Genomic DNA, 18,273 nt, shown 5'->3' with positions numbered 1-18,273 from the left:
TGACAGAGGAATGAGAAGAAGTGCAGATGACTGTCAGTGCTGCAGAGTGAACTGCTCTGAGAACAGCTCCACTGTCAGACACAATGTAGAGTCCAGCATCATCCCTGTGTGTCCCTCTGGATCTGACAGAGGATCATCAGTGTATCTGGACTGCTCTGCTGCTGCTCTGTCCTTCTACAGTCTCTGCACAGTCTCTGTCTGACTCTGGCTTCAGACCCTCCTGGATCAAACTCACCTGGAAAGACTTTCAAACATCACTCAATAGATTTGAATACAGAATATATTTGATATATACTGTAGATGTACTGTAGAGTTGCAGTTTGTCACTTGTAAATACAGTCTGTGAGCAGCTGTGAGCTGAAAGATCTTTCTAGAAACACGAAATGTTTTCACTCTTCTGTTGCTTTTTCATATATTTCCACAACATTAATATTGATCCCACCTGTCTCACCTGTTTCATGCTTTTATACATAATAACAGGACACGTGTGATCTGAGCGCTGCTGTGGTTGCTGTGCTGCACGTCTTCATTTAGATAACAGAGACATCTAGTGGTTCAGAGGGAGAACTGCAGGAGGTGGAGCTGTGTTTTAGCATGGAAAACTTTTTATCTTTTAGGCGCAGATACAAATATGACAAGTATCAGTGTGAGATACAAAAGGTCACATCAGTCAGCAGAGGGAACAGTGATCACACAGCAATGTAAGAATAGAAACATAACAGTGAATCTGGACATGTATACAGATGGAAGCAAACAAACAGGATGTAACACTACATTAAAGCCACAAATGGGAAGAAAACAAACACAAAGGAAAATATATTTGATCTCAGGAATCCAAATCAGATGCTTTAGAGCAGGGGTCGGCAACCCTGGGCACGCGTGTCACAGCTGCCACGTGAAGGGTTAACTGATGGCACGACCATAGCTGGACTGGCCATCGGGCATACTGATGGTGATTTTTCATTTTTATGGGCTGATGATGTTTTTTTATTTTTTTGTAACGGTATAAACGATGGAAGGTGGCGGATTGTCCGGATGCTGGTCGATGTGTAAAAATAAGTCAGTTGTTTGGTGGTGGCTATGGCGGAGCTTCCACAGAGGCAGCAGGTGGATGAGGGAAAGGGGAGGCAGGAGGAGCAGAGACCCGAGGCGGCCGCCGGTCCGAGTGTCAGGTGAACTGAACTTCAGGTAAGAAGTTATGACCTGCAGTCTGTCTGGGTCAGATATAAACCAAGTTTAGGTGGAGTTTATTTTCATGTTGCTGACTTTTTACAGTCAGTTACAATAACTCATACTGTGTACTAGCTAGCATGACGGAGTTTCTATACAGCTGGGTGGTGCTATGATGTTACTGATAGTGAACTTTACAGTGGCTTGCAAAAGTATTCGGCCCCCTTGAACTTTCCCACATTTTGTCACATTACAGCACAAACATGAATCAGTTTTATTGGAATTCCACGTGAAAGACCAACACAAAGTGGAACGGAAATCATACATGATTCCAAACATTTTTTACAATAAATAACTGCAAAGTGGGGTGTGCGTAATTATTCTGTCATGGAAAAACACACTGCCATCAACTGTTTTGTTTTTGTCAAAATCACTGTAATATAATCACTGTACCTTTATATACACGTGACTTATATTAATGCTGCTGCCCTCTTGTGGCTAAAGTGTAATTATGTTATTGTTATTAGGGAAAACATTTGAGAGTAACATGAAAAATGAGTCAGCACTTTGGCTTTAGCTTAAGAAATCCTCATTTTTATGTCATCAGTTATAGTTGCATGTATTCATTATCATAAGTTAACCTTTAATATTGATGTTTTAAATAGATTTTGAGTAAATTAGCAATTTTATGGTATTTTATGGTTGTATTAAATAAATACATCACTAATGAATTAATTATTTCAGTAATTAATTTAAAAATGTACATAGTCAATTAAATAAATATATTAATAATAGATTATCCATTAATTTCATTTAAAATGTTTCATTATTTGTTTATATACAATTCAAATTAGTTAATTACATATTTAATCAATTATTGGTTTGTTTTCTATTTTAATTATTTTACTGACACATTTAATGAATTATTTAATGATGTATTTATTTAATTCACGTTGCTACTCCTGGCCCTGCATCGCTGTTCATAAATACATTTTATTTGTCAGCTTCACCCATCAAAGTCAGGGGGCGGGGTTAATGGTGATCAAGTCAAAACCATTGCTTTGGTCTGGTGGGCGTTCTTTTAGTGGGCTTTTCTGTCACGGCCTGCGTGGCAGACTATGATGAGGGGAAGGAGGACCCAAATGCTGGACTCTTTGATGAGGTCAGTGCGTTTATTTACAGTGATGCTAAATAATCCAAACAACAATAAATCCCCAGTGCGTTCCCGACTCTGACATGTCCTCTTGCCAGTGTTAGTGTTCTTTGTCTCCGCTCCTCAGTGTCTGAGCACCCCGTACTCGCTGCCCTCTCGTCTCCACACTCCTCCTGGGGAATAACAAAGAGGCAGCCGTCAGCAACACCACAATGCAGCAGACTAACCTTAACTAACTCGCCAAGAGACTAACGTGAAGTTACGCAATGATCCAGCATCGGAGACAGCTCCACCACACTCCTAAGTAGCTCCTCTGACGAGGCTTGATCAGCTGCAGGTGTGAGTAATTCTCCTCCGCAGGTGTGGCCAGGCTCCTGGCTGACACACCCACACACACACCTAGATACACAAACATGGAAACAGGAGACAGCAGCACCAAAAACACACATGTCCATAACTTCTTACAGGCCCTGGGTCACCCAGACCCCGGTCCCATGACAATTCCTCAAAACTAAGTAGGCCTACACACCAGGGTTTGGACATGTGTGGACCCAAACTATACTTAAACTTTACCCTTTTTTGTGTGTCACCAAATACACTTTAATATCTTCTAGACAAGAATGTAGTGGCACAATCTTTAACCTCCTAAGACCCAAACTCCTCCGTGGCATTCATTTTTAATTTCTCTTTGATATTTGGGCTGATTGGGACCTGATGAATGTAAAAACAAAGAATTACCACATTTTTTGTTTCTGAGAAAAATGAGAGCCACATATGAGGATATTGGTCTAAAATTTTGATAGCACAGTGGCAGTGTAACATCCTCGTAAGTGGATATCAGGCCCTTGTAGAGCAAAATGTAGTATTTTGGTCTAAACAACCCAAATTGTGATGTCCACATATGTGGACGCCAGGTCCTAGGAGGTTAAATATCTGCTCACTTTGTCAAAATGAACCTGATCATCTCTGATGAGTTCAGTGATGTCTGCCAGCTCACCTTGCAAGTGGTCGAGCTTATACCGCCGACAACGCGGCCACAACTTGTAAACCCCCTGCTGACTATCAGCTCTGGAGTTATTTATTTATGTTAGTTTCAACTGTTCCTGCAAAAAGTAAGCACGTGTTACTGATAAAAAGTCCAATAGAAGCAAAGTCTAAACTTTGAAAACAAAAAACAAAAACCTGTCTGATTAAGATCTGATCTTTGGGGGGTTTCAATAAGCAGTGTGACCCGTGTATATGCATCAGGGGTGGTTTTGATTATCGATTTATCGATTAAAATCGATTCTGGCTTGGATAACGTGATATCGATTCATTAAAATCCTGAATCGATTTTTAATATAAATTTATTTTGGCCAAAACGCCAGAATCTCAGGTTAAACCTCCCAAAGTTTCAACAACCACCAAACAGCTAAAACAGTAAATGAGAGCAGGAACACGGATTCTGCACAAAGACGTAAACACAAAGCGCGGAGCCGCCGACGCATCAGAATCAGTGAGATGTGACTTTCTCACCTGACGGCACGGACACGAGCTGAAAGCCGACAGCTGATTCTGAAGCTGCAGGTTTGATGTCTCTCCGAACAATATTGAGTAAACCAGCAGCAAAAGAAGCTCCAAACTACGCTTCACATAAACATCGTCATGAATTCCCTCTGATTGTTTTGCTGCCACCAGGATAAAATCACACTTCATGCACAGCTCTCTCTCTCTCTCTCTCTCTCTCTGTACTTCTAGAACAGTTTCCTGTTTTCTGCATTATTCGCTTGCTTGTTATGCACAAGTCTACCGTTCTTACAGCCTGTCGGCCGCTGTTTTTTTTTCTTTTACTTACTTCTGAAAACAAAGCCTCGTTTCTGCCGTTCAACACTGAACAAATTTAAACTTTTTAAAATGATGCAAAATTGCAAAATGCTCAGCTGTGTCTGTAATCAAACCTCTGTAACTTTGCTCTGCTTCACGTCAGCAGCATCAGGTCATGTTCATATGTTCATTAATGGTTTTCTTTTGTTTTTGATGTACTGCAGAATATTTGTATAAAATCCCAGGCCAGGAAAACCTTCATGTTTTTCTGTTTGATCCTCAGCTACTTTGACACAAAGGCATCTGCTGTGACGCTCACACCTTTGATAAAGTCTGGCAAGTGTCAGATTTCTTTTTATAGATATAAAAATATAGAAATGTTCTGATGCATGTAGTAACTGTTAGCTTTAACTGTACAAGGCTTGTTAGACATAATGAAACACATCGTGCAGATTTCTGGATGTTAGACTATAATTTTTATAATGATTATTAATCTTGAGTCTAAAAAGTCAGTCAAGTATATCCAGGATATCTTTCTGTTAACTGGATTCACTGACCCTAACACTGGGACCAGGATAAGCGGTCGCATGAAGCTGGTTATCAGCTGACAATCTTATGATTTAATTAATTTAATTAAGTTATTTAATTTTTCTAATTTTTCCTCTACATTTCCCCTGAAATGAAGGGATTGTGTTAAACATGCTTTAGTTCCTCACATTTTTCTGCATCTCTTTGTTCAACCCCCTGAATTAAAGCTGAAAGTCTGCACTTCAAACACATCTGAGTTGTTGCATTTAAAATAGATTTTAGTGTATGTACAGAACCAAAATCAGAAACTAAGTTCTCTCTGTCCAGATATTTATGGACCTAACTGTATAATCTATACAGCACGTAAAAAATGCTGTAAATAAAGAAGTCTGTGAAAATGTGGCGCTTAAGGTCAATTTAAACTGAAGTGATATAATCTTCTCCCCACAGTTTGAGTTTGTATTGTCTCAGCTGCAGACAGACTATGATATTAATATTATTAGTTATTAATATTATTAGTTATAAAGGACACCTTCCTGCCTTTAGTCTTATTCATGATGATTATTAGTCGTCTTCTAATGTCCACAAGTCTGTATGATGTGTTTCATAGTTTCTAACAAGCCTTTTAAACTTAAGTTACTGCATTGCTGAAACACCAACATCTGCTTATTGAACAAAACAAAAACAACCAAAAGACCACACATCTGATTTCATTTTTATTTTAATAGACTTCCAAAGATTATACCAGATAACTGGCCTCAGAATATAATTGAATAAACATGTTTAAAAACGATAACCTAATCCTGTCTTGACAGGCTGAGCTCTTCAGTATCCACCAACAGCATCGTCATGCTGAGTCAGACGTTTCTGCTCCTGCTGGAAATACTCTTCCTCTTTCCACATTGTACCAAATGTTTTTAAATGTTAGTTTCAATTTAAAATTAAAGATTAAAAAAGTGTAACACATATAAACATCAGATAATTAAGACAAGCGAATGGTTCAGTTCCACATGTGCTCCGCTGACACATTAAACTTCAGTAAAATGATGCAGTTATGAAACAACTTTAATCTAAAACAAACTGATTTGCTCAGGAGCAAAAACAGTGAAGTCAGTGACTGTAAGTGAGTGAGCTGTGCTGGTGACTGGATATCAGATTTCCAGTCATTAGAGCAGATAAGTGGCAGAACTATATTACTGATTTAATTTAAATGCAAATAGCCCAAATCCTGATTAAAGCATCAGGTTCACTTATAAAGTATTCTGTAGTTATCTTAGTGTCCATCGCCCTTCCCAACATGGGAATAAAGCAGCTGTGAGAGAATTAAACATGAATGAATGAATGGTACGGAAGTGGAGGAAGCAAGAAGAATGAGCTGAGTAAAGTTTGACTCATGCGACATTTTTGTTTCGCTTAATGCGCCTTATAATCCAGTGAGCCTCATGGTCTGTAAAATATGGTGCATTTGCAAATTATGTGCACAATATTGGAACTAAATTATTTTATATTGACAAACAGCGGCCCGCATTAAACTGTGACTGTCACCAGGTAATGTGGGCGTGTTTGCTGAATAAGCAGCAGGTGTTAAACAGCTGACAGGTGAACAGGATGCATGCAGGTAAACTCGAGGGCCCTTCGAGCTGATCGGTGGTGTCGTGAGGAGAATTTCAGCTCATTATTCATGTTACAGAAACACAGAGGTACGAGACCAGGCAGAAGACTTTCTGATTATTTGTTTTTAGTTAAAATAATTCCATTGTTGTCTAGTGATGGTGTGGTAAAGCTCTGTGAATGTGTCCAATTTTTCCGGCTTTGTTGCTTCACCCAAAGGCAGATCACACAAAGTTTAACTGCTTATTATGAAGAACTGACATCTGCTGGTCATTTAATGTTCAGCAGCACTGCTGTGAGAATACCTGTAGGACACATACCAGTGGATATGTGAGCACATGCACAGCTGCAGGGCTAGAAGGGCCCAAATGAATTAAATAAATAGATTCTTAAATAATTAATTAAATGTGTTATTAATTGATTAATTACATTTATTTAAAAATCATTAAATTTTTAATTAATTTATTGTAAATGTTGGAAATGAAATTATTTGGCATTAAATCAATGATGTATGTATTTAATAAGTATTTTGAACTTAGATTCCTGTCAACTCACAATCGACACAAACACAGTGAACACAAAGCTCCAGCTGTCTGACAACAACAGGAAGGTGACACATGTGGAGGAGCTTCAGTCACATCCTGATCATCCAGACAGATTTGATGTTTGTGAACAGCTGCTGTGTAGAGATGGTCTGACTGGTCGCTGTTACTGGGAGGTCGAGTGGACGAGGAGGGCTCGGATATCAGTGAGTTACAGAGGAATCAAAAGGAAAGGAAGGAGTGATGAGTGTGTGTTTGGTGGAAATGATCAGTCCTGGAGTCTTTGCTGCTCTGATCATTATTCCTCTGTGTGGCACAATAACAGAGAAACACCCATCTCCTCCTCCTCCTCCTCCTCCTCTGTCTCTAACAGAGTAGCAGTGTGTGTGGACTGTCCTGCTGGCACTCTGTCCTTCTACAGAGTCTCCTCTGACTCTCTGATCCACCTCCACACCTTCCACACCACATTCACTGAACCTCTTTATCCTGGATTTGGGTTCTGGGATCCATCGACTGGTTTCATGAAGGGTATTTCAGACTTTTTTGGCACACTTAGGTATGAATTGACTCTTTGTAGTTAGTCTTACCTGTTAGAGAAACAGTTCAGTCTGTTCATGTCTGTGTCTTTCACTCAGAAACACAGAGATTCATGGATTCAGTCAGTTGATGTTTTAAACTAAATGATTCACAAATTATTATTCAGCACAAGTTGTCATATGCTGTGGGAGTGTCTGGTTGGGCGTGGTCCAGGTTCCTGTCATTTGTCCCTGGGAGTGGAGTTGGCCAGCTCATCACCTGTTGTCAATCTCCGGGGCTCCACCTAGAGGGTTTTTAAGCCAGCACGGCCTGCCACTCCTCGCCAGTTCGTCCTGCTACCATCTGTGGTAAACTCGGCCTCCTCTGAGCTCTGACTCTGTATATCTGGACCTTGGGTTAATATGTTTTTGTTTCCTGTATTCTTCAGATTCTCCACCCATCGCACTCACCAGTAGTGCTGTTTTTGGTCTCCATCCTGTCCTCCCATCTGCTCGGAACCCGAGGATTATATACTCCACTTCTCCTCAGCCTGCCCTTCAGTCTGTATTCTCCATCTCTTCGAAATCTGGACCGGACTCTCCACTCTTGACCCTCTTTGGAATACACCCCTGGCAGCCTTTTCCCCGTTAAATGACTAGGGTCGCCAAGTAAGCCCAAGACTATTCACTGGCACTCCGTACCTTTGTCCCTTACTCGTTTGTTTCCCATTCAGTAACATTTCTCCCCTGTGTTTACAGAAGTTCCCGTTAGAAGTCTCCCCGTGCTCTACGCCGGTTTCTCCGCCCACGGATTTCCTTTAGTTTTCTGCGTATGGTTTTTGTTAAACCCAGTTCCGTTCACGTTTTGTTCTTTTCAATAAATTATACACAGTTCTAAGCAAATTGAGTCTGCTCTTGAGTCCACCGCATTCTCGTCCGTGACAGAACGAACTGGCCACTAATGGACTCAGCGGACCCAATTCGCGCCGCCATTAACAAACAGGGCGCGGTGTTAGGACGGCATGAACAGACTTTGACGTCCTTAATGGACCAGTGTAATGCTATCAGTGAAAAACAGGAGGAGTTACTTACCCGGTTGTCAGAAATCAGGGAGCCTAATCCACCCGTTTTTCCTAGTCAGCCGGGACCGTTGCCTGCACCCGCCGTTGCGCGTCCTGAATCGGCTTATCGGGGCATCTCTTCTCCTCCACCGGAGCCTTTTCATGGAGAGCTGGGGCTGTGTGGGGGGTTCCTGTTTCAGTGGTCGTTGTTCGTCAATCGCACGCCGCACGCGTTTCCTAATGAGGCTGCCAAGATTTCCCATTTTGTTGGGTTGCTTAGGGGTAAGGCGCTTGCGTGGGCTGAGGCGTTTTTGTTTTCTCATCCTATTGCCTCGTGTTCCTATGAGGACTTCCTCAAGGAATTCAAGGCTACGTTCGCTCACCCGATCTCTGAGGGTACTGCAGCTAAGAGGCTGTTGGGACTCCGCCAGGGAAAACGCAGCGTTGCGGAATATGCGATCGAGTTCCGCACCGCTGCTGTTGAAGCGGGTTGGCCGGATGCTGCGCTGCGGGGTATTTTCCTAGCGTCCCTTTCCGAACAACTGAAGGATCAGCTGGCTGTGCACGACGAGCCGGCCACGTTTGAAGCGCTTGCCTCTCTTGCTCTCAGGATCGATAGTCGACTGAGGGAGAGAGACGCTGAGAGGCGGTCCAAACCCTCTCCGTCTCTGTTTCGACCCGCGGCCGTTTCGGCGTTACCCCCGTCGCTTCCGGTGACATCATCCGTCCGTTCTCGATCTCCTTCCCCTGAGCCTATGCAGATTGGCCGCGCTCGGCTCACTCCTGAGGAGCGGGAGCGGCGTTTCCGAGCCGGAGAGTGCTTCTACTGCGGGGGAAGCGGCCATCGCATCGCTGTTTGCCCAGTCCGGCCAAAAGGCGTGGCCCGCCGGTAAGTCCGGGGTTACGGGTGGGCAGTGTTTTTAAGAGTGATAAACCCCGTTTTTTGCTTTCGGTTTCGTTGATGTCCGGTACTAAGGCTCATTCTCTCCGTGCTCTCGTTGACTCCGGGTCGGAGCAGAATTTGATAGATGCTGCGGTGGCTAAATCGTTCGATTTGCCCCTCATTCCGCTCGAGCCTCCGATCCCGGCCGCCGCTCTGAATAATGAGGTGTTCGCGATGATCACTCACCGGACCGCGCCTGTCAAGTTAGTCACGTCAGGTAATCATCAGGAAGACATAACTCTCTTTGCCACCTCTTCCCTTGACGTGCCAGTGATCCTTGGTTTTCCGTGGTTGCAGAAGCACAATCCGCACATTGACTGGGCAGGGAAGAAAGTAGCGAGTTGGAGTTTGTTTTGTCTCGCCAACTGTTTAAAGTCAGCTCTGCCCTCGGGGGCTTTTGTTTCTCCTCCAGTGGTTGTCTCCCCCCCTGACCTTTCCTCTGTCCCTCCTGAATATCATGATCTACAAGAAGTGTTCAGTAAAGACAGGGCTCTGTCGCTGCCTCCTCATCGGCCCTATGATTGTGCTATTGATCTCCTCCCCGGTGCCCCTCTGCCCTCCAGCCGTCTCTATAACCTGTCCCGTTCGGAGAGGGGGACTATGGAGACGTACGTCCGGGATTCGTTGGCGGCCGGTCTCATTCGTCCTTCTTCTTCACCGGTGGCCGCTGGTTTCTTTTTTGTTTCTAAAAAGGATGCGTCGCTCCGGCCGTGCATTGATTATAGGGGCCTTAATGCGATCACGATTAAGAACAGGTATCCCCTGCCTTTGATCAGTTCAGCTTTCGAACCCCTCCACGGGGCCACTGTCTTCTCTAAGTTGGACTTGAGGAATGCATACCACCTTGTCCGCATAAGGGAGGGTGACGAGTGGAAGACTGCTTTTAACACTCCTCTGGGGCATTTTGAATACCTGGTGATGCCGTTTGGCCTCACCAATGCCCCTGCAGTCTTCCAGGCACTGGTGAATGACGTGCTCCGGGATTTTTTGAATGTTTTTGTGTTTGTTTATCTGGACGACATTCTGATTTTTTCTCAGTCCCTTGAGGAACATCGGGTGCATGTCCGGAGTGTGCTGCAGCGACTGTTGGAGAACCGCCTTTATGTGAAGGCCGAGAAGTGTGACTTTCATGTCTCGTCTATCTCGTTTCTGGGCTACTTACTGGCGGAAGGGCAGGTGAAGACGGACCCTGTAAAAGTTAAGGCAGTGGTGGAGTGGCCCGTTCCTGGTTCGCGTAGACAGCTGCAGCAGTTCCTTGGCTTCGCAAATTTCTACAGGCGTTTTGTCAGGGACTACAGTCGGGTGGCTGCGCCTCTCACTCGCCTTACTTCCTCCCGGGTCCCCTTCGTTTGGTCCCCCGAGGCTCACTCGGCCTTTGCCACACTCAAGCGACTTTTCACTTCGGCTCCTGTTTTAGTCCATCCTGACACGAGTAGGCAGTTTGTGGTGGAGGTTGATGCTTCAAGTGTGGGGGTGGGGGCTGTGCTGTCTCAGCGTTCTGGTCCTTGTGGCAAGCTCCAGCCCTGCGCCTATTTTTCTCGGCGCCTTTCTCCTGCCGAACAGAACTATGACGTTGGGGATAGGGAGCTCCTGGCCATTAAGTTGGCTTTGGAGGAGTGGCGCCACTGGCTGGAGGGGTCGGAACATCCATTTATCATCTGGACAGATCACAAGAATCTGACTTATCTCAGAACGGCTAAAAGACTGAACTCCCGCCAGGCTCGGTGGTCCCTTTTCTTTGCTCGATTTAACTTTGATATTTCCTATCGCCCTGGTTCCAGGAATCTTAAACCCGATGCTCTGTCTCGCCAGTACTCCTCGGACTCGGACTCCCGGGACCCGGAGCTCATTCTCCCTTCCACCTGCAGGATTGGCTCCCTCACCTGGGATGTGGAGGAGGCTATACGCCAAGGACTACGGGACGACGTTGATCCGGGAACCGGCCCGCCCGGTCGGCGTTTTGTGCCCTCTGCCGCCCGGTCGGCTGTTATCCATTGGATCCATACAGCCCGGTTTACTTGCCATCCGGGAGTGAGTAGGACCACGGCTTTGTTGAAGAGGTATTTCTGGTGGCGTTCTATGGACAAGGATGTGAAGGCTTATGTAGCTGCCTGTTCCGTTTGTGCCCGTAACAAGACCTCTAATCGGCCCCCGTCTGGCTTACTCCGACCGCTGAGTACCCCGCATAGGCCTTGGTCTCATATCGCCTTGGATTTTGTTACCGGCCTCCCAGCCTCTTCGGGGAAGACGGTGGTTCTGTCCATAGTTGATCGGTTTTCCAAGGCGGCTCGCTTCGTGGCCCTGGACAAGCTGCCGACGGCTGCAGAGACCACCCAGCTCCTTACAGACCATGTGTTCCGTCTTCATGGCATACCCTCGGAGATTGTGTCTGACAGGGGGCCTCAGTTTGTCTCCCGAGTGTGGAAGGCCTTCTGTACGGCCCTGGGTGCCAAGGTCAACTTGAGTTCTGGTTTCCATCCGCAGACCAATGGCCAGACTGAGCGTTTGAACCAGGAGTTGGAATCCGCTCTTCGCTGCGTCTCGTCACTGAACCCGGCGGCCTGGTCGTCTCAGTTGCCTTGGGTGGAGTATGCCCATAATTCTCTCACGTCTTCGGCGACGGGTTTGTCGCCCTTTGAAGCCTCGCTGGGATATCAGCCACCGTTGTTCCCAGAGGATGGGGCGGATTTGGCTGTTCCTTCGGTCCAGCATCACCTTCAACGCTGCCGGCGGGTGTGGCGGAGGGTCCGGCGGGCTCTCCTTGCAACTGTCGACCGGCAACGGGATTATGCGGATCGTCGCCGCTCTGTCGCTCCGGCGTATCGGCCTGGACAACGGGTGTGGCTTTGTGCTAAGGACATTCCCTTGCGGTCGCTTTCTCGAAAGTTGGCTCCCCGCTATGTTGGCCCCTATGAGATCACTGCTGTCGTCGGCCCCTCGGCGGTCCGTCTCAGGCTCCCGGCTTCCTGGCGTGTCCATCCGACGTTTCACGTCTCTCAGGTCAAGCCGGTCCGTAGCAGTCCTCTGTGTCCACCGCCTGTTCCCCCGCCTCCCGCCCGGCTCGTGGACGGTCATCCGGCCTATTCGGTCCGGCGGATCGTTGACGTGCGCCGCCGTGGTCGTGGTGTCCAGTACCTGGTGGACTGGGAGGGGTATGGGCCTGAGGAGCGTTCTTGGGTTTCCCGGTCGCTCGTTTTGGACCCGTCTCTGATCGCTGCGTTTCGTTCCTCCCCTCGCAGGGCCCGGTCTGGGGGGTCGCCGGGTGGCGGCCCTTGAGGGGGAGGTACTGTCATATGCTGTGGGAGTGTCTGGTTGGGCGTGGTCCAGGTTCCTGTCATTTGTCCCTGGGAGTGGAGTTGGCCAGCTCATCACCTGTTGTCAATCTCCGGGGCTCCACCTAGAGGGTTTTTAAGCCAGCACGGCCTGCCACTCCTCGCCAGTTCGTCCTGCTACCATCTGTGGTAAACTCGGCCTCCTCTGAGCTCTGACTCTGTATATCTGGACCTTGGGTTAATATGTTTTTGTTTCCTGTATTCTTCAGATTCTCCACCCATCGCACTCACCAGTAGTGCTGTTTTTGGTCTCCATCCTGTCCTCCCATCTGCTCGGAACCCGAGGATTATATACTCCACTTCTCCTCAGCCTGCCCTTCAGTCTGTATTCTCCATCTCTTCGAAATCTGGACCGGACTCTCCACTCTTGACCCTCTTTGGAGTACACCCCTGGCAGCCTTTTCCCCGTTAAATGACTAGGGTCGCCAAGTAAGCCCAAGACTATTCACTGGCACTCCGTACCTTTGTCCCTTACTCGTTTGTTTCCCATTCAGTAACATTTCTCCCCTGTGTTTACAGAAGTTCCCGTTAGAAGTCTCCCCGTGCTCTACGCCGGTTTCTCCGCCCACGGATTTCCTTTAGTTTTCTGCGTATGGTTTTTGTTAAACCCAGTTCCGTTCACGTTTTGTTCTTTTCAATAAATTATACACAGTTCTAAGCAAATTGAGTCTGCTCTTGAGTCCACCGCATTCTCGTCCGTGACACAAGTTTGGTGAGCAGCAGGGCTCATCCTGCTTTTTGTTTTTGTGCATTATAATGATGAAATAACTTCGTCATGTCTGTGGTGGCCTTTGGAGAATTAAACCATCCTGTAGAAACTAGATATAAATGTCATATTTTCCAACATTGATATTTTTCTGTGTTTCAGACGACAATGAAAAGATAAAGAACAGTCTGTAAATCACAAGTTATCAATTCAAATGATTATTAAAGCCACAAGAGAAGCTTCCTGTTATTTGTACCACTCACCTGGTCATGTGATCCAGCTGTGCAGCCAATCATAACTGCCATCACTTTCTACTTTGATGTTTCCATGGTGAATGGACTGATTCTTGTTTAACACGTTCATACTCTGATGGATGCATCGGAGAGGGTTAGTGTCTTGCTGAAGGACACTTTGCGTGCCAACTGGAGCAGTCAGGGATTGAACCACCAACCTTCTGATCATTAGATGCCTTGCTCTGTCTCCTGAGCTACAGCCATCATCAAAGCTCTTTCTTAAATCCTCTCTGAGAGGAGCTCAAACACGAGGAAGAGACGAAAGTGAGGGAAGAGAGTGGACTCATTAGTAAAATGAAAAACAGCCAGCGTTGATGTTTAAGACAAGTGAGGTAACAGAAACACTATATATAGCAGCGGTCACCATGGCAACATCAATGTCGGTTGCTACATATTGTACTGATCCTGATCTGTGAGCCTCATATCAGGATATGCTGTTGTTTGTATTTGTTTGCATTGTTACCATTTTTGTGTCTTTTTTAACAAACTACTTTTATCTTGCCATCGTTTGTCAGAGAGTCAAACTACATTTGGTTCATCTTTCTACAATAAAAACATTTCTTCATCTTAATTATTGTATGTGCAGAGTTGTAGTTACTCACAGTGACCACTGGAGGTGTGTGATCCTGATAGTTTCCCTGGAACCGTCCAGTTCATCCACATGAATGAAGCTGTTGGTGATTAACGCTCATCTGTACAACTTTAACAACAATATCAAACATTTAATTGCTCTGCAAACAGCTTGTCTGATGTATAAACTGTGTCTTAAAGGATCAAAGTAAATGTCACATTGAAAGCAGATTTCACTGTAATGTCCTCTGTTTGAAATATTCCAAATATAATCTGGCTTGGTAATGATTTACTCATATATTGTCCACGCAGACTAAAGCAGTAGGAGATGAGATGAAAACAATTAGAAGAATCTTTACTCTTTAATGTCACAAATTCCTCTTTGTATGTAACATAACAACATACATGATACAGCTGCAGAGGCGAGGAGAGAGGCAGCAACAAGAAAACTGGAAGAAGGAGACCAACAACACCACCTGTGGAAATCTTTCCCCAATCAAGCGTCATCATATCAGCATTTCATCAAAAGCACACATGCTCCGACCTGACAATGCAGAGCTGTGGCAAAATCATTGAAATCATTTATGAAACAAATGAGTGCATCAAAAATAAGAGTGGAGCTGCAATGAAAGAGAAGTGAACTTTCTTCAGTCAACACAAAGTTTTCCCTGACAGGTGACATTTAATTAAAGTGACTTTATCACCACACACACATTCAGAGGCAGTCTACAGGAGCAGAGCTGCAGCTATTCAGCAAATGTCTCCCTGCAATCCTCACTGCAACACCTACATGTGAAAATGAAACCACCTCTACTGTTCACACATGAAACGTCGTGTGAAGAACCAGTTTTCCTCAGATCTCTGTTTTAGTAACTCTGAAGTCTGAACTTTGGATTTTTGCATCATGTTTGTACTGATAACTGTCAGTGGATGATTTTGATCCCAAAGAAATCTTTAACACACATGTAGTGATGGGACGTGTTACTGAAACAATGGTTAGGAAACAGAAATCGCCTGAGAATCTGCTCATGTTTAAGATTTCTTCTTTACAAACATTTTCTATGGCTGTTCCCAGTATGACCAGTGATACAAAGCATGGGAAATGGGGATTAGTTCATTCAGACAAATACACTTTTTAAAATGTAAAAATAAAGAAATGAATCAATAAAATAAAAAGTCAAAGAAATAAAAAATAAGGGTCTGAGGCGTCTGTCTCACAGTAACACAGCTGCTGCAGACAAATCAGTCGTGTGATCGTGTGTGAGAGGAGAAGGACTGTAAAGGAGTTTGGTGTTAAAAGCTCTGTATGAATGTGGGAGACTTTGAAGGGCTTTAAAAAGGCCAATATAAAATAAAAGGCAGCAAAATTGCTGAGTGTGAAAGTCACCAGACTTATCAGAGCTCTGTGATTAAGACCTGTAAGAACACCTGTTTGTACTTGTTGGCATTATATCAAACACACACGTATATTAAGCCTTTGTTTGAACTCTGGTTGAATTTGTTACTTTCAGACTGTGAAACATCACAGAGGCTGCAGCTGCAGATCTTTTATTCACCTGGAAATTTACTTTAAATGTTAGATGGAAAATGTATTGCTCAGTTTAACCAAAGTAAGAACAAGAATCCATAAACCTTCATAAAGACAAACATCTCCCAGAACATTGAGCTGCTGAAGTGTCACTGAAGGGAAAAACTATTTGTCCTCCTCCATCCAGCAACACCTGAAACACCTGAGTGGAAGCTCCTCCCTACACTGTGTTTGAAGCAAAGCACAAAGGAGACACCTGCTGGAGCAGCTGGAGTCCTACAGACACTCAGCCTCTTCACTACACAAACACCTCCTACAACATCCACTCTTTCCACTCTGACTGCTGTGTTTGTGGAAACACTCCAACACACACCGCTTCACATACCAACATAGAAATGTGTGAAAAAGAGCTGAGCTGATATTAAACATGAGGATTTATTCAAAAATACAGAGTCAGGAACAACATCTAGACACACATTACCTCTCAGCAGCAGAAGAACAGCCTTTAAAGTCTATAACAGCATCCTTCGACTCGTTGCTCTTTAAGGAAACACAGCTGGGTTCAGGTCCAGGAGATTCTGGCCTCTTATTGATCCTAAAAGAAAAAGAATAAATGTCACAGCTTCATGAGACAGGAAGGAAAAACTGGAAACATTAAATTAAAGACATGATGAACAATCTCATAAAAATAATGTACTTACTCTTTGTCACATAACAGTCTTTTGTTAAAGTTTACAATAACACCCTTCGACTCGTTGCTCTTTAAGGAAACACAGCTGGGTTCAGGTCCAGGCTCTGGATTAGTTTCAGGGTTATGTCCAGCTGAGCCTGGTACGCCCCACAGCTCTGGGCTTTAAAACAACACACACAGAGGTATGAGTGTGAATAATGATGGAGCAGTGATGTGAGTGCTGAGCTGTGACATGGAGAAGAGTCATGGACAGTTAGAGATGGTCATCTCACCTCTGAGCTTTGGTCTGGCTCTCATGTTCCCCACACAGAGTGCTTTTAGAGGGAGGGACTCCCTCCTCTCTGTCCTCACACTGATCCATGCTGCTCAGTTCACATCAGCTCACACACACTTTCTACCTTCACCTGCAGAGGAAACACAAATCATTCATGTGCACATCAACTGAGAGCTGCAGAGGTCGTGTCTGATGTGTTGGACTAACATCCATCTGAGACGCAGCTTTCATCAGTTCACTACAAAAAGTGTCACAGAGCCCAGTTCAGCCTCCAAATCCTCCATTACTGTAGTCCTACAAAGCAGCAGGTCAAACATGGCTGCAGAGAGCAGCTTTATGTCAGTAACCATGTCCAGGACCGAGCTGACTGCTTACAGAGTTCATACTCTAACTGCTAGCTGCTCTGCTAGCTAAGCTAACTCAGTAACAGTGACTCTGACAGCAGTTACTGTGGAACAGCGGCCGAGCTCAGGACACATTCAGTGTGTTTAGTCTGAGTCCTGGACTCTGATTCAATGGATTCAATCCAGCTCAGAGTTTCATGTGTTCATCAGAATAAAATACATGTACTAATATAACAGAAGTAATGCTCTGAATGCAGGACTGTAATGGAGGATAAATAAGGTTTTTACAGCCTGAAAGAAACATTCAGTTCATATATTTGTAGACAGTGAAGCAGTTTTTAATACTGCAGCTGTTTCCTTCACCTGTGTGTGTGTGAGCCACACCTTCATGTGCTGCTTTAGAAATATGTGGTCTGACTGCTCAGACTGAGTCTAGGAGGAAAGTTCACACGCTGGAGAAAGTTTTGTTCCTAACTTTGTCAGAGTTCGGCTCCAAAGACAAAGAAGACGGAGCTCACAGTCTGTAGATGGTCCTCAGTGTGTGTGTGAAGCACACAGGAGTGTGTTTATGTCAGCAAATCAGTGTGTGAAGAGTCTGAGGGAGTGTGTGAATGAGACTCAACACTGAAACAGTCCAAGAAAAGCGTCTGGACTTCTTTAAGTTTAACTTAAAGAAGTCCAGACGCTTTTCTTTTTGTCTCCATAATGTCTCCATAATGCTGCAATGTTATCTGCCCCAGAAACACTGTGCAGAAGCCCTGATGGTGACACAGAAAAGTCACAGTGGAGATACTTCTGTCCACCTTTGATTAGACTCATTATAAAAAGGAAACAAAGTTTGAACACAGTCATGTTTCCAGTTCACTGACTTACATTTATTCCATGGACACTCACTCTAACCTGAACCACAGCTACAACCCAACATTGTTGAGGCCTCATCTCCTCCTTTCCTGACTGTAGAGGTTAAATATGCAACAACCAACAAATAAAAGAATTTGGTTCATTTCAAAGAAATTCACACGGTGACCAAGTAAAGTAACCGTAGTAAAGGAGACAACATCCCGTTGATGGTGGGATTATTTGAAAGATTTGCTTTAGTCACGTCACCAAATGCAGTTGAACCACCCGTGGATCCATGTTTGACCATTCTACCACTCTGAGCTCTGCTTTTGAATCATTTTATTATTATCATCATTCATTTATTCATTC

At 44.7% G+C, this 18,273-nt stretch overlaps 1 protein-coding gene across 1 annotated transcript in view; it reads right to left on the bottom strand.

Moving 5' to 3' along the window:
- Positions 1–16,744, bottom strand: part of LOC113035143 (protein NLRC3-like) — a 312,272-nt gene extending 295,528 nt beyond the window's left edge. The window contains exons 1-3 of the mRNA XM_026190490.1: positions 16,719–16,744; positions 16,457–16,606; positions 16,237–16,350 (exon numbers count right to left, since the gene is read on the bottom strand). The gene's annotated coding sequence lies outside the window, so the exon portion shown is untranslated. The remainder of the gene's footprint in view (positions 1–16,236; positions 16,351–16,456; positions 16,607–16,718) is intronic.
- Between the last annotated feature and the right edge of the window lie 1,529 nt (positions 16,745–18,273).

This window comes from Astatotilapia calliptera, chromosome 13 (assembly GCF_900246225.1).
Source record: "Astatotilapia calliptera chromosome 13, fAstCal1.2, whole genome shotgun sequence".
Taxonomy (NCBI): domain Eukaryota; kingdom Metazoa; phylum Chordata; class Actinopteri; order Cichliformes; family Cichlidae; genus Astatotilapia; species Astatotilapia calliptera.
Note: the sequence above shows the minus strand (reverse complement) of the source record. Positions and strands in the feature narration are given on the sequence as shown.